Source organism: Aegilops tauschii, chromosome 7 (genome assembly GCF_002575655.3).
Source record: "Aegilops tauschii subsp. strangulata cultivar AL8/78 chromosome 7, Aet v6.0, whole genome shotgun sequence".
In the NCBI taxonomy this organism is placed as follows: domain Eukaryota; kingdom Viridiplantae; phylum Streptophyta; class Magnoliopsida; order Poales; family Poaceae; genus Aegilops; species Aegilops tauschii.
Window position 1 is genome coordinate 160,035,088 of NC_053041.3, and position 13,976 is coordinate 160,049,063.

The window sequence follows — 13,976 nt, forward strand, 5'->3', positions numbered from 1 at the left end:
CGTCGCACAAATTTAGGATACCACGCATAAGTTGCAACACATAAATAACTGCTGGGATAATAAACATAGTGTTGACGTCTACAATGAAAACGGTAAATGGACAAGGTCCTGAGAAAACGTCTCTAGTACTGGGGCACACTCCTCTTCTATCGGGGGAAGCGGATTGACTAGCCGATGAATGCGTCTCTCCTGGTCGGGTCTCAGTGGTCTGCCAATAGCGATCTGAGGATTTAAATCAGCGAGGCTCTGGAGATAACCCATTACCCGCCGAGTCAAACGTTCTTGAGCGATGACATACTGGGCAAGGTTGGCCAGTACTGGGTCTCTTTCGATTCGTCCATCGGGAAAAGATGCTACTTCTCCGGGTGCTGCACAACTCGGAAAGTAATAATACCCTCGTTCGCTGGCATAGGGTACCGCGAATCGAAGACGAGCAAGCGCTTCGTACGGAGCAGCTTCTATGGCCATTTGCGGAGTCGGCATGGATTTCCCCACGAAGGAGACTTCCGTTGGATCTTGGTTTGGGTTTGCGGGAGGGATGTGCACCACTGCCCAATATTTCGAGGTGGATGGGGTGATCCTCGATTTGAGCAACTCGTACTGGGGTGGACGGATAGCACTCATGGTACTGCAGGTAAAGTCCCACAATATTTTAACAAAACTACCCGGGGTTGCGTCTAGAGTTCTCAGATAAATACTAGGGCTTGGCATGGCAAAGAAATGGTTGTGAGCGTTGTGCACAAGGTGAGGGGTACTTGGCAATGTCAGGAGGTGGCCTTTTATATAGCATTGGGGCTGGGTTATTTACCGTGGTGAACGGTAACTAGTTTGTCGGTTCTGCTCTATGGGGTTGGGGTCAATGCTACAATACACATATCTCACAAAAGTGATGTATTACTGTGGGTGTCGTCGGGGTGGTTTTTGGTGGCTACGCCCGGAATTAAAAATGTAACCGTACGCCAACATACTCATGCGTGACTACTATTAAAATATAGGGGCGCACAAGCAGACATCATTTAATTTTGGCACTACAGGATCACACAATTACGAGGCGTAGAAATACTAAGGCTCGGTTTGGGGGAGAGGCTGTGCTGTGCTGTGTTGAGGCTAGCGTGCCCTTTTTATAGAAAAAAGGGGACGGAGTCTTCCTTCGCATGCTTGCGAATGAGACATTTTAGGTGTCGGTCACTGGCGCGTGATCGACGGGCTAGGCTGATAGGTTGGGTACCGACTGCCAAAAGGTGTCGGGGTCACTGTGTGGCTATCTTACACGAGAAGCTTGGCCGGGGTTAGGTTAAGGTCTGGTGGGGTCGGTTAACCTAGGTTTATTGACCTGGCTAAGATAGGATTAGCCAATGGTCAACCTGGCTCTGATACCAAGTTTGTCAGGACCGGGTTTTCGGGATATTAATTTCCCAGAAAATGGCCCTTGTGCTCACCAGCCCCAGGATTATTGTTAGCTGATGAGGCACCAACTTGATACAGAAATTCCAAGCAAAGTACATAATATGTAGTACAAGACCATTCTGGCCTATGAGTACAACAACTGGTTTCTAGTGGTTGATGGCGGAAGCGGTTTGTGGTTCATCGGTGGCCATGGGACTCCATTTCCCATAGGAACAGCTGACCAGGATAACTCCTATCTTCGCGAGGCTGCTATCACCGTTGCTTAGGTTCCGGGGCTGTCATCGCAACGCTCCTCTCCAAGCAAGAAATCTGGCCAAGACAATAGCCAGGGACAAGCCAGTGAGTACTTTTGAATGTACTGGCAAACATTATGAACACGGGTATAATACAACGAATGATAATCATGTTCTGAAATATACTATGATCACAATGTCAGTCACGAAATAAACAAAATCCATGATGCACGCATGCAGGTTGTTCATATAAAACATGAATATGCAATAAGGGAGTAGAAATAGAATGCACCGATCGGGTGTCTGAAGCGACGCCTCGAAAGGATAATAAGATAAATCATGCCTCAGTCGGGCGTCTGAGCGACACCACATAAAGGGCTTATAAATAAAAGAAATAACAAGCATGCCACAGTCGGGCGTCTATGCGACACCGCATAAAGGGCTTATAAATAATAGAAATAACAAGCATGCCACAGTTGGGCGTCTATGCGACACCACATAAAGGGCTTATAAATAATAGAAATAACAAGCATGCCACAGTCGGGCGTCTATGCGACACCACATAAAGGGCTTACAAATAATAGAAATAACAAGCATGCCACAGTCGGGCGTTTGTGCGACACCACATAAAGGGCTTATAAATAATTTAAATAACAAGCATGCCACAGTCGGGCGTCTGAGCGACACCACATAAAGGGCTTATATAAGAATAATCACAGTGAATATCCAGGAGGTAGAACCGTCCCAGGGATACTCAATAATTCAAACAATGTAAATGGTTAGTCCACAATAATCATCATCATCATATGTCACAGGCCATAATCAATGTTCTAGTTTAGCAGTTTTTTCCTCCGAAGACTGACACTAAGACCGACACTTGACCCATCCCAGACTGTAGTCCTTAACCATGGACATGGCTATTCGAATAGATTTAACCTCTGCAGAGGGTGTACTCTTTACCCACGGGTAACGGATTCCTTTAGTCCATCGGGACTAATTCTGTCTACGGTCTTTTAATTGAAAACACACCTAACCGCACACACCAGCCTAACTTACCGGTGTCTGGAATCACCCACAACACCCATTAAGCAAAACTCTAAGTGGGGAGGCTACAACCTCGACTTAGCATGGGATCACAAAATTTATACCGCGCGCAAACTAGGGGAGCTACCCCTTCGGCTACAACCGAAACACCCATGCCCCCGGACCAGGTGGCATGCCTACCGGATGCCTCCGGTATCTTCCACCATGGCCTCTCTGTACGGTGTGTGCTAGGTAAGGGGTTGACAACTTACTGAACCGTACCCTACCTATGGCAGGGACAAGTGGTAGTACGAAACAAGTATGGGGGTTACTGGAACAAGACTCGATCTACGGCCGACTCGGGAGGTTTAAGTATTCCCTGCATGATTAGCATAGCAAAAGTGTTTCAACCAACGGACAGAATCCCCACTCATCATACCTTACTATGCCATACCGGACACAACCGTCTCGACGGAGACTGGAGACAAGCTCGTGTCTACCCAAGACAGAGGCTTTCCCGGCTTCCTTCCGGTAGGCATGAAAGGCATACGAAGATGATTACTATCACAAGCATATCCATTTCTAACAGCAAAGAATCTTCATTATGCACTCATGCGTATGATCGTATCGTCACATAAAATAACGAATGCTCCATGTCAAGGTGGTGTTGTAACCGTATCAAACAACACACAAAAAATATTATGCCAGGGTTCAGAATGCTTGCCTTCAAGTTGTGGGGAGGCAGGGTGCATCCCAAAAACTTTTTGAAAGTTTTCTTCTCTCTCCAAAATCCTATTTTGAGGGAATTTAAATTAACACATAATTTTAAAACAGTACAAAAAGGTGTCTGGAATTTTTTTTAAATAAACATGAAAATAAACTAGACAGAATTTGAGAAACATCAAAAAAAGAATCAAGTCATTTGGACTTATATTTAAAAAGTTATAGCCAGTCAAAGTTTAGTCAAAATTCTGTTTTTAATAAAAATCAGAAAAAGGAAACGGTTCGGGGGCTTACGCCTTCCCCTAGCGAAGGCGTATTCGGTGGAATACGTTTCCACTTAAGCCAGCGTGGGTCGACTCGTGGGTCACTGACAGTGGGTCCCTTGGGTCCACTGGCAGGTTTGACCAGTCGTCCCCCGCCTCCTTCCTCCTTTGGTCAAATAGAGGCGGGGCTCCGGCGATCGACGCCGGCGAACGGCGGCTCCCCACGGGGCCCCGAGGGCAGGGATGGATCCGCCAGTCCAGGGCGGTCCTCCCCGTGGTCGAAAGGCTGGCAGGGATGGAGGGGGTCGCCGGCGGCAAGCTCCGCGGCGGACGGTGGTTTCGGGTGGATCGGGCTCTCAAGCTATGGTGGCTCCCGATCGGGCTAGAGAGGTGGGGCGGCTCCGCACGGTTGAGGGGAGTCGGACGATGGCGCTGGATGAGCTGGGGAGGCCCTGCTCGCGACGTTCGGCACCGGAGTGTGGCGGCGGCCGAACTGGCCGGAGACGAGGAAGAAGGCCTCCCTCCGTCGATTGTTGGCTATGGGAGCACTAGGGAGATGGCCTGAGGTCGCCTGAGGGTCTGGACGAGCTCGGGGGCTCCTTTTATAGGCGGTCGAGGTCGGTTCCCGCGGTTGCGGATAAGAACGCCGGCGAACCGCCGTTCTGTAGCTGCAGGGCGACGTGGCGGCGACGTGCGCTAGCAAACGAGCTCGCGGATGAGCTCGAGCTATTCCAGAGGGCAGCTGGCGCGCTGGAGTGGCTTGGGCGGTGCTGCCACGGCCGGGGCCTGCTGCGGCCGTCAGCTAGCCGCCATGGCCGACCTGACGGTGGCTCTGTGCAGTGCCAGGGGTGGCTTGGAGGGTTCTGGCAAGCATGTGAGGACAGGGTGTGGCCCTGGGGTGAGCAAAGGCCAGGGGCAAGACTTGGTGGCTTGGGTGCACGCACGTGCAAAACGCGCGCTCTGGCCGCGCCCAGAGCACGCACGCCAGGTGCTCGAGGAAATGCCAACGCGTGCTAGAGGGCTTGAATGAGGCTGGTAGTTAACAGGTCTAGGTTAGTGGTGGCTAGGAGACTAGTGGACATGCTGGTTTGTCCAGAGGGGCAAGATCACGGTGCAAACATAAAACTATGTCAAAGCTGTCCATGAACACAAGGTGCTCGACAGAATGCCATGGGCATCTAGGCAACTCTTGGGGTGGCCAAAAACTCCAGATTATAGTCTATTTGGATGATAAAGAGGGTGGCAAGGTTAGTTTGTCAAAAACTAAAACTTGTTAGTGCAAGTTTTTGAGAAAACCAAATCTGGACAGAAACTAAAGGCTGTAGTTGCATGAACCAAAAATACTCCAATGGGTCCACTCTCCTGGACTTAAGGGTTTTGTAGGGTGGTTTATAAGCAGGAAAAAGAATCATGGGTATTAGGGCAAGTTAAAATATACTGCATGATGGTAAGTAAGAACTCTGCAACCTTCTTTTTACTGCCCATAATGAGTTGTGTGAGATGACAATGTCTGAATCTTTTTCCTTTGCAGTGGTTGCCAAAGCAGTTTACTCAAGATTACCTCTCAAACTACATGATTGGTGGGCATGCAAAGGTTAAAGTATTTCTACCAGAATAGGTCGATTATCTAGATGTTTTCATGAAGACCGTGAAAGATGGGCGGTCGGCCATCACAAGGGGTTGGACTAGATTCGTGCATGCCTTCTGCATGGAGGAGGGCACAATATGGGCATTCCGCTTGTAAGTGCATCTAGTGCCACCCCTAGTTGGTTTTGGAGTATTGACGACAAACTTGGTTGAGGGACTAATGCGTTTATGAGAATTGCAGGATAACACAGGTAGTAGTCCCTTATTGATTCAGTTTACCTACTAGAGATGACCCCTAAACATGTGTGAAGACAGTGAAGACAATGGTGGTTCGTGAAGACATTCACGATGAAGATTATGACATGTGAAGACATTCACTTGAAGACTATGGAGTGCGAAGACATAGTTGTTTCGTAGTTTCCTTTTCTTCTTTGTTGAGTCATAGGAACCACCGTACTTTTAAGTGGGGTCCAAGTGAACAAAGTCATAGTGACTGAAGTGATGCTCAACCTAAATCCTATGTCTTCGAGCAAAGACACTAAGAGCAAATCTTATCCAGAGCTCGATGAGTCAGCTTGGCTTGTAGCCCAAGTAAAGCTGCCGCGTGTGTTTGAAATCCGACCGTTGGATGATGTCTAGTATGCAACTTTATTCTTGTAGAATCGTGTTAGGCCTCCAAGCGCAGAGTTTTGTAGGACAGTAGCAATTTTCCATCAAGTGGATAACCTAAGGTTTATCAATCCGTGGGAGGCGTAGGATGAAGGTGGTCTGTCTCAAACAACCCTGCAACCAAATACAAGAGATCTCTTGTGTCCCCAACACACCCAATACAGTGGAAAATTGTATAGGTGCACTAGTTCGGCGAAGAGATGGTGATAAAAGTGTAATATTGATGGTAGAAATATTTTTTATAATCTGAATAAATAAAAACAGCAAGGTAGCAAATAGTAAACGGGCACAAAAACGGTATTGCAATGCTTAGAAACAAGGCCTACGGTCTGTACTTTTGCTAGTGCAATCTCTCAACAGTGCTAATATAATTGGATCATATAACCATCCCTCGAAGTGCGATGAAGAATCACTCGAAAGTTCGTATATAGCGGAGAACATAAGAAAAAATTGTTTGTAGGGTACGAAACCACCTCAAAGCTATTCTTTTTGTTCGATCTATTCAAGAGTTCATACTAAAATAACACAATATCCTAGAGTTCGTACTAAAATAACACCAAAGCAAATTCATATTCATAATACTCAATCCAACACAAAGAACTTCAAAGAGTGCCCCAAGATTTCTACTGCAGAAACAAAGACAAGAACGTGCATCAACCCCTATGCATAGATTACCCCAATGTCACCTCGGGAATCCGCGAGTTGAGTGCCAAAACATATATCAAGTGAATCAATACGATACCCCATTGTCACCATGAGTATTCAATTGCAAGACATATATCAAGTGTTCTCAAATCCATAAAAGTATTCAATCCAATAATACAGAACTTCAAAGGGTAAAGACTCAATTCATCATAACAAGAGTATAACGGGGAGAAACATCATATGATCCAACTATATTAACAAAGCCCATGATATAGATCACGAGAGAGAGAGAGAGAGATTAAACACGTAGCTACTGGTACAAACCCTCAGCCTCGAGGGTGGACTACTCCCTCCTCATCGTGGTGGCCGTCGGGATGATGAAGATGGCCGTCGAAGACGATCCCCCCTCCGGTAGGGTGCCGGAATGGAGTCTAGATTGGTTTTCGTGGATACAGAGACCTTGCAGCGGCGGAACTTCTCGTCTAGGGTTATTTCTGATGGTTTCTCTATTTATATGATTTTTGGGCGTCGGTTTCACGGCAAGATGGGCCTTGAGGTAAGCACAACCCACCGGCGCACGGACGGCTCACCAGGCGCGCCCTGGTGGGTTGTGCCCTCCTCGTGGCTCTTCTGACCCTCCCACAAAGCTTCGGGGGTCTCTTTTGTTCCAAAAAAATCGTCAAAAAGTTTCGTCCAATTCTGAGAACTTTTATTTCTACACAAAAAACAACACCACGGTAGTTCTGCTGAAAACAGCATCAGTCCGGTAATGAGGTATGATCAAAGTGTTACTTGCCTTGCTGATGATCCGTGAAACCTAGAGACTCGTAGTAGCACGCTTCACACTCCGGGTACTCTATCGTAAACAAACAAGCATACAATAAGCAATCAAGCAAGGCACGGGTAAAACTCAAATAAGAGATCTAACCAGAAAGTTCAACTGAAGAACTCTGGTTTGCAAAAAGAATCAAATCAAACGAAACAACGAAACTCAAACTGCGAAAGAAACAAGCTTCGTTTACTAATCTGGACTAAAGTCAAATTTTACAGTAGCAAAAACTTGTTTAAGTTGATTAAACAGAAAGAGGGCTTCGATACGAAACTCTAGGCGCTTGAATCACCTAATTCTGATAAACGAGCGAAAACTAAAACGAAAATCGGATCCGAAATCACGATCGAAAATAATCGTGGAAAATCCGAGAAAAAGAAAAACTGACGAACAGACTAGCGAACGTTCATTGTCTGCTGCTAAACAGTGAAAACCGTTCGTTAAAACAAACGAACGAACGGGCGTTCGCTAAATAACTAAACCGAAAAACGATCTAAAATAAAAAAACGCATCTAGGGTTTAAAAAAACCGATCGGTTTTCTCGCAAAAACCGAGGCGGCTTCGGCAGGTACCTCCGGCGAGGTCCGGCGAACGGCGGCAGCGGCGGCTCCGGCGGCGGGGTCGGGCGGCGACGGCGGCGGGTGGCGGCACGGGGTGGCCCGGTGCGGCGGCAGTGGGCGGCGACGACGACGGCGGCGGCGGCGGGGCTGGCGTGGCGGCTAGGGTTGGCGGGGTCGGGCTGGTGGGCTGCAGCCTCGGCCTCGCGGCTAATAAAGCCTCCCCCGGGCGGAGTCCCGGGCGGATACGGCCCAAAGTCGGTTTCTTTTTTTTAAATATTCCGCGTAGAAAAACGAATAAAAGAAATACTAAACGGACTCCAAAAATCCTGAAATAAAATTTCCCCGTCCTCTAAAAATCTACCGGACAAGGTGAACATTTATTTAGGACTCTAGTGCAAAATTTGAAAAACGGATATTTTTCCTAATTCAAATAAAATAGCAATAAAACTCCGAATAAAATTCTTATTTGATTTGAAGATTAAATCTCCAATATTTCTTTATTTTGAGGAAGTCATTTTATCCTCTCTCTTTTATTTTCATGAAAGAAATATTCGAAGAGAAAATAATTAAAATCAAACGATCCTCTTTTTAAAATTCGAGAAAACTCAAATATGAAAATAACGAAATCCCCAACTCTCTTCGTGGGTCCTTGAGTTGTGTAGAATTTCTAGGATCAAGCCAAAATGCAATAAAATATGATATGCAGTAATGATCTAATGTATAACATTCCAAATTGAAATTTTGGGATGTTTCATTGGGCTTCTGCCTTTTGTGACTGACAGGGAACATTGGAACGAAGAGCTTCTGCTGCAGTTCTATGCTACTCTACACATTCGAGGCTACAACAGGGATCCGAAGACTTGGGTCCTTGAGTGGATGACAGGTGATGTTCATCACAAAGCCAAAGCTCAGGATATCATCGAGCTTACTTCCCTGCCCACTCCAGGTGAGCTATACAAACCTGGTTGTCTGCTTCATCAGAACGAGCTGCAAAGCATTTTCCAGAAGCCAAAGCCAAACATGAGCCAAATGCTGAGCATGATGAAGCCATTGCCCCATGACACCGAATACCCCAAGGAATTCTTTGTTCAGGACCTTGACTACTTGCCACGCACAGTATATCATATTCTGAGGCGTACTCTCTGGCCTATCAAGGGCAACTCTCTGAAGCTAAACTTGAAGGCGCCATGAAGACATTGGTTTTCTACATTGTCAATGGCATCAGATTCAACACTCAGGATTTCTTTATTCGACAGCTTGCTTCTTCTGGAATTGATCTATTTGACCTAAAATTTTATGCTCCATGGGTGATGCGCTTGATCAATCTTCATTCAACCATCGACTATCAACCTTCAGCGCGCAACCACATTGTATTTCTGCCTGATGTCGATATGTCCATTGAAGCCATCTACCCCGAGTCAGCAAAGAAGCCACTCCACCTTCAGAATGTAGAATTCCAGAGCTTCACGCAGCCAATTGAAGGGATTCATGTGCCCAATGTTGCAACTCCTGTTTATCCTCTGGCTGGCAACTTGCGCATGCCGCACCGAGCCAACACTGAAGCCACTTCCAGCACCATAGCTCAAAGGCCTCTGAAGCGTCCTCGTGTCCTCAACGACCATGAGCTTCTTGTGGCTTTACCTCAAAAGCAGGATAAGCATCATGACTGGATGAAGCGTCAGATCCAGAGCCTCTTGGTGGATGTTAATCGCATTCGCAACTTGGCCACCAAGAACACATTTGTTGCACATGAAGCGTGTCGGCGGTCCTAGAAGCGCCTCACATTGCTCTGTTCTGAAGATGATCTTCGCGCAGATGGCTTCACAGAGCACTTCAAGTTTGACTCCAGGCCTCCCCAAAATGCAAGCTGGCGTCACACTCCATCCATTGAAGATTCTGAACATTCATCTTCGGCTGCAACTGTTGTTGCGAGAGTCATCGATGAAGAGGATGACGCCACTTCACCAACCTTGACTGAACTGCATCATGATTCTGCGTCAGGCCCGTCTGCACCACCAAACTCCAACGTCGACCCTGCTCCATCTTCTACTCGAACTGAGAACGAGTAGATCCTCAATGTCTTCAAACCTTTTTGGTCATTACTGACAAAAGGGGGAGAAGCATATGAGGTTGATAGTCTTCAAGCGTGTCCATATGGGTGGTTGCATTATTTTTGCTAAGTTCTTACAACACTCGTTTTGAAACTATTTGGCTCTTAAGTTGTAACACTTAAACTTGATGGTCGTCTGCTACTTTTGTTGCTACTTTGTGATGCGATGATAAATTCTGCATGAAGTCATTCTGCAGACGCCCATTTCTCATTATGCATGTCATTATCTTCGTTATTCTTATATATGCATGATGAATTGTTTTCGTATGTTGAAGATGATCTCCGCAAAGTAAAACCTGCCATTTGCATTCAAGAGCAAACTACTTATATGCACATCTTCAGGGGGGCCTCCTGCAACATATGAAGACAATGTCTTAATCCTACCTTTCACATACTTTTATCCCCGTTGAAAAAATTCAACCAGTTTGTCATCAATCACCAAAAAGGGGAGATTGTAAGTGCATCTAGTGCCACCCCTAGTTGGTTTTGGAGTATTGACGACAAACTTGGTTGAGGGACTAATGTGTTTGTGAGAATTGCAGGATAACACAGGTAGTAGTCCCTTATTGATTCGGTTTACCTACCAGAGATGACCCCTAAAAATGTGTGAAGACATTGAAGACAATGGTGGTTCGTGAAGACATTCATGATGAAGATTATGACATGTGAAGACATTCACTTGAGGACTATGGAGTGTGAAGACATAGTTGTTTTGTAGTTTCCTTTTCTTCTTTGTTGAGTCATAGGAACCACCGTACTGTTAAGTGGGGTCCAAGTGAACAAAGTCAGAGTGACTGAAGTGATGCTCAACCTAAATCCTATGTCTTTGAGCGAAGACACTGAGAGCAAATCTTATCCAGAGCTGGATGAGTCAGCTTGGCTTGTAGCCCAAGTAAAGCCGCCGCGTGTGTTTGAAATCCGACCGTTGGACACGTGTCGGTTCCTTAGTGACCCAGGGTCATTTCGGACATATCAGGTCGGGTTGCCTCCTGGCTATAAATATCCCACCCCCTACACCATAAATTGGTGGCTGCTCAGAGTTAGTACACGGCTTTTGTCGTTTGAGAGCAACACACCTCCGAAGCATTTGAGAGAGACATACTTGCGAGGACAAATACCAAAACACCCAGAGCCAAAGAGTGTTAGGCATCATTGAAGTCTTTCTGTCCGCGTGACCTGAAGACTTATTACACTTGAGGACTGTGAATCCTCCGGCCGGTTAGGCGTCGCGTTCTAAGCATCCAAGAGTCATTGTGGATCGTCAGTGAATGAAGTCTGTGAAGGTTTGGAAGTCTACCTTGAAGACTTACCAGAGTTATTGGGCGAGGACTGGGTGTCCTTAGCTCAAGGGGAATAAGGTGAAGACGCGGTTTTCTGACTTAAATTTCAGCCTCCCTAACTAGACGTAGAGTTGTCACAGCAACTGGAACTGGTCTACCAAATCCTTGTCTTCACCAAGCAACTGGTTCTATCCTTCACTTCCCTTTACTTTACAGTTTGTCTTCATGAAGTCATTGTTGGGGAACGTAGTAATTCAAAAAAATTCCTATGATCACGCAAGATCTATCTAGGAGAAGAATAGCAACGAGCGGGGAGAGTGTGTCCACGTACCCTCGTAGACCGAAAGCGGAAGCGTTTAGTAACGCGGTTGATGTAGTCGAAAGTATTCACGATCCAACCGATCCAAGTACCGAACGTACGGCACCTCCGTGTTCAGCACACGTTCAGCACGATAATGTCCCTCGAGCTCTTGATCCAGTAGAGGGTCGAGGGAGAGTTCCGTCAGCACGACAGTGTGGCGACGGTGATGATGAAGTTACCGGCGCAGGGCTTCGCCTAAGCACAATGACGATATGACCGAGGAGTTAAACTGTGGAGGGGTGCATCGCACACGGCTAAGAGATTGTCTGTTGTGTCTTTGGGGTGCCCCCTGCCCACGTATATAAAGGAGGGAGGGAGAGACGCCAGCAGCCAGGAGGGGCGCGCCAAGGGGGGAGTCCTACTTGGACTCCTAGTCCAAGTAGGATTCGCCCCCCCCCCCCCCTTTTCCTTTCTTCCACCAAAGGGAAAGGAAGGAGGGGAAAAGGAGAAGGAAGGAGGGGGGCGCCCCACCCCTTGTCCAATTCGGTTTGGGCAGGGGGAGGCGTGCGCCACCTCGTGGCCCTTCTTCCCTCTCTCCACTAAAGCCCACTAAGGCCCATTAACTTCCTCGGGGGTTCCGGTAACCCCTCGGTACTCCGCAAAAATACCCGAATCACTTGGAACCATTTTGATGTCCGAATATAACCTTCCAATATATGAATCTTTACCTCTCGACCATTTCGAGACTCCTCGGCATGTCCGTGATCTCATCCGGGACTCCGAACAAACTTCGGTCATCAAATCACATAACTCATAATACAAATCGTCATCGAACGTTAAGCGTGCGGACCCTACGGGTTCGAGAACTATGTAGACATGACCGAGACACATCTCCGGTCAATAACCAATAGCGGAACCTGGATGCTCATATTGGCTCCTACATATGAAGATCTTTATCGGTCAAACCGCATAACAACATACGTCATTCCCTTTGTCATCGGTGTGTTACTTGTCCGAGATTCGATCGTCAGTATCCTCATACCTAGTTCCATCTTGTTAGCGGGAAGTCTCTTTACTCATTCCATAATGCATCATCCCATAACTAACTCATTAGTCATATTTCTTGCAAGGCTTATAGTGATGTGCATTACCGAGAGAGCCCGGCGATACCTCTCCGATACACGGAGTGACAAATCCTAATCTCGATCTATGCCAACTCACCAAAAACCTTCGGAGACACCTGTACAGCATCTTTATAATCACCCAGTTATGTTGTCACGTTTGATAGCACACAAGGTGTTCCTCCTATATTCAGGAGTTGCATAATCTCATAGTCAGAGGAACATGTATAAGTCATGAAGAAAGCAATAGCAATAAAACTAAACGATCATAGTGCTAAGCTAACGGATGGGTCTTGTCCATCACATCATTCTCTAATGATGTGATCCCGTTTATCAAATGACAACACATGTCTATGGCTAGGAAACTTAACCATCTTTGATTAACGAGCTAGTCAAGTAGAGGCATACTAGGGACACCCTGTTTGTCTATATATTCACACATGTACTAAGTTTCCGTTTAATACAATTCTAGCATGAATAATAAACATTTATCATGATATAAGGAAATATAAATAACAACTTTATTATTGCCACTAGGGCATATTTCCTTCAGTCTCCCACTTGCACTAGAGTCAATAATCTAGATTACATAGTAATGATTCTAACACCCATGGAGTCTTGCTGCTGATCATGTTTTGCTCGTGGAAGAGGCTTAGTCAACGGGTCTGCAAGATTCAGATCCGTATGTATTTTGCAAATCTCTATGTCTCCTTCCTTGAGTTGATCGGGGATGGAATTGAAGCGTCTCTTGATGTGTTTGGTTCTCTTGCGAAATCTGGATTCCTTCGCCAAGGCTAGTGCTCCAGTATTGTCACAAAAGATTTTCATTGGACCCGATGCACTAGGTATTACACCTAGATCGGATACTAAATCCTTCATCCAGACTCCTTCATTTGCTGCTTCCGAAGCAGCTATGTACTCCGCTTCACACGTAGATCCCGCCATGACGCTCCGCTTGGAACTGCACCAACTGACAGCTCCACCATTCAATATAAATACGTATCCGGTTTGTGACTTAGAGTCATCCGGATCAGTGTCAAAGCTTGCATCGATGTAACCATTTACGACGAGTTCTTTGTCACCTCCATAAACGAGAAACATATCCTTAGTCCTTTTCAGGTATTTCAAGATGTTCTTGACCGCTATCCAGTGATGCACTCCTGGATTACTTTGGTACCTCCCTGCTAAACTTATAGCAAGGCACACATCAGGTCTGGTACACAAC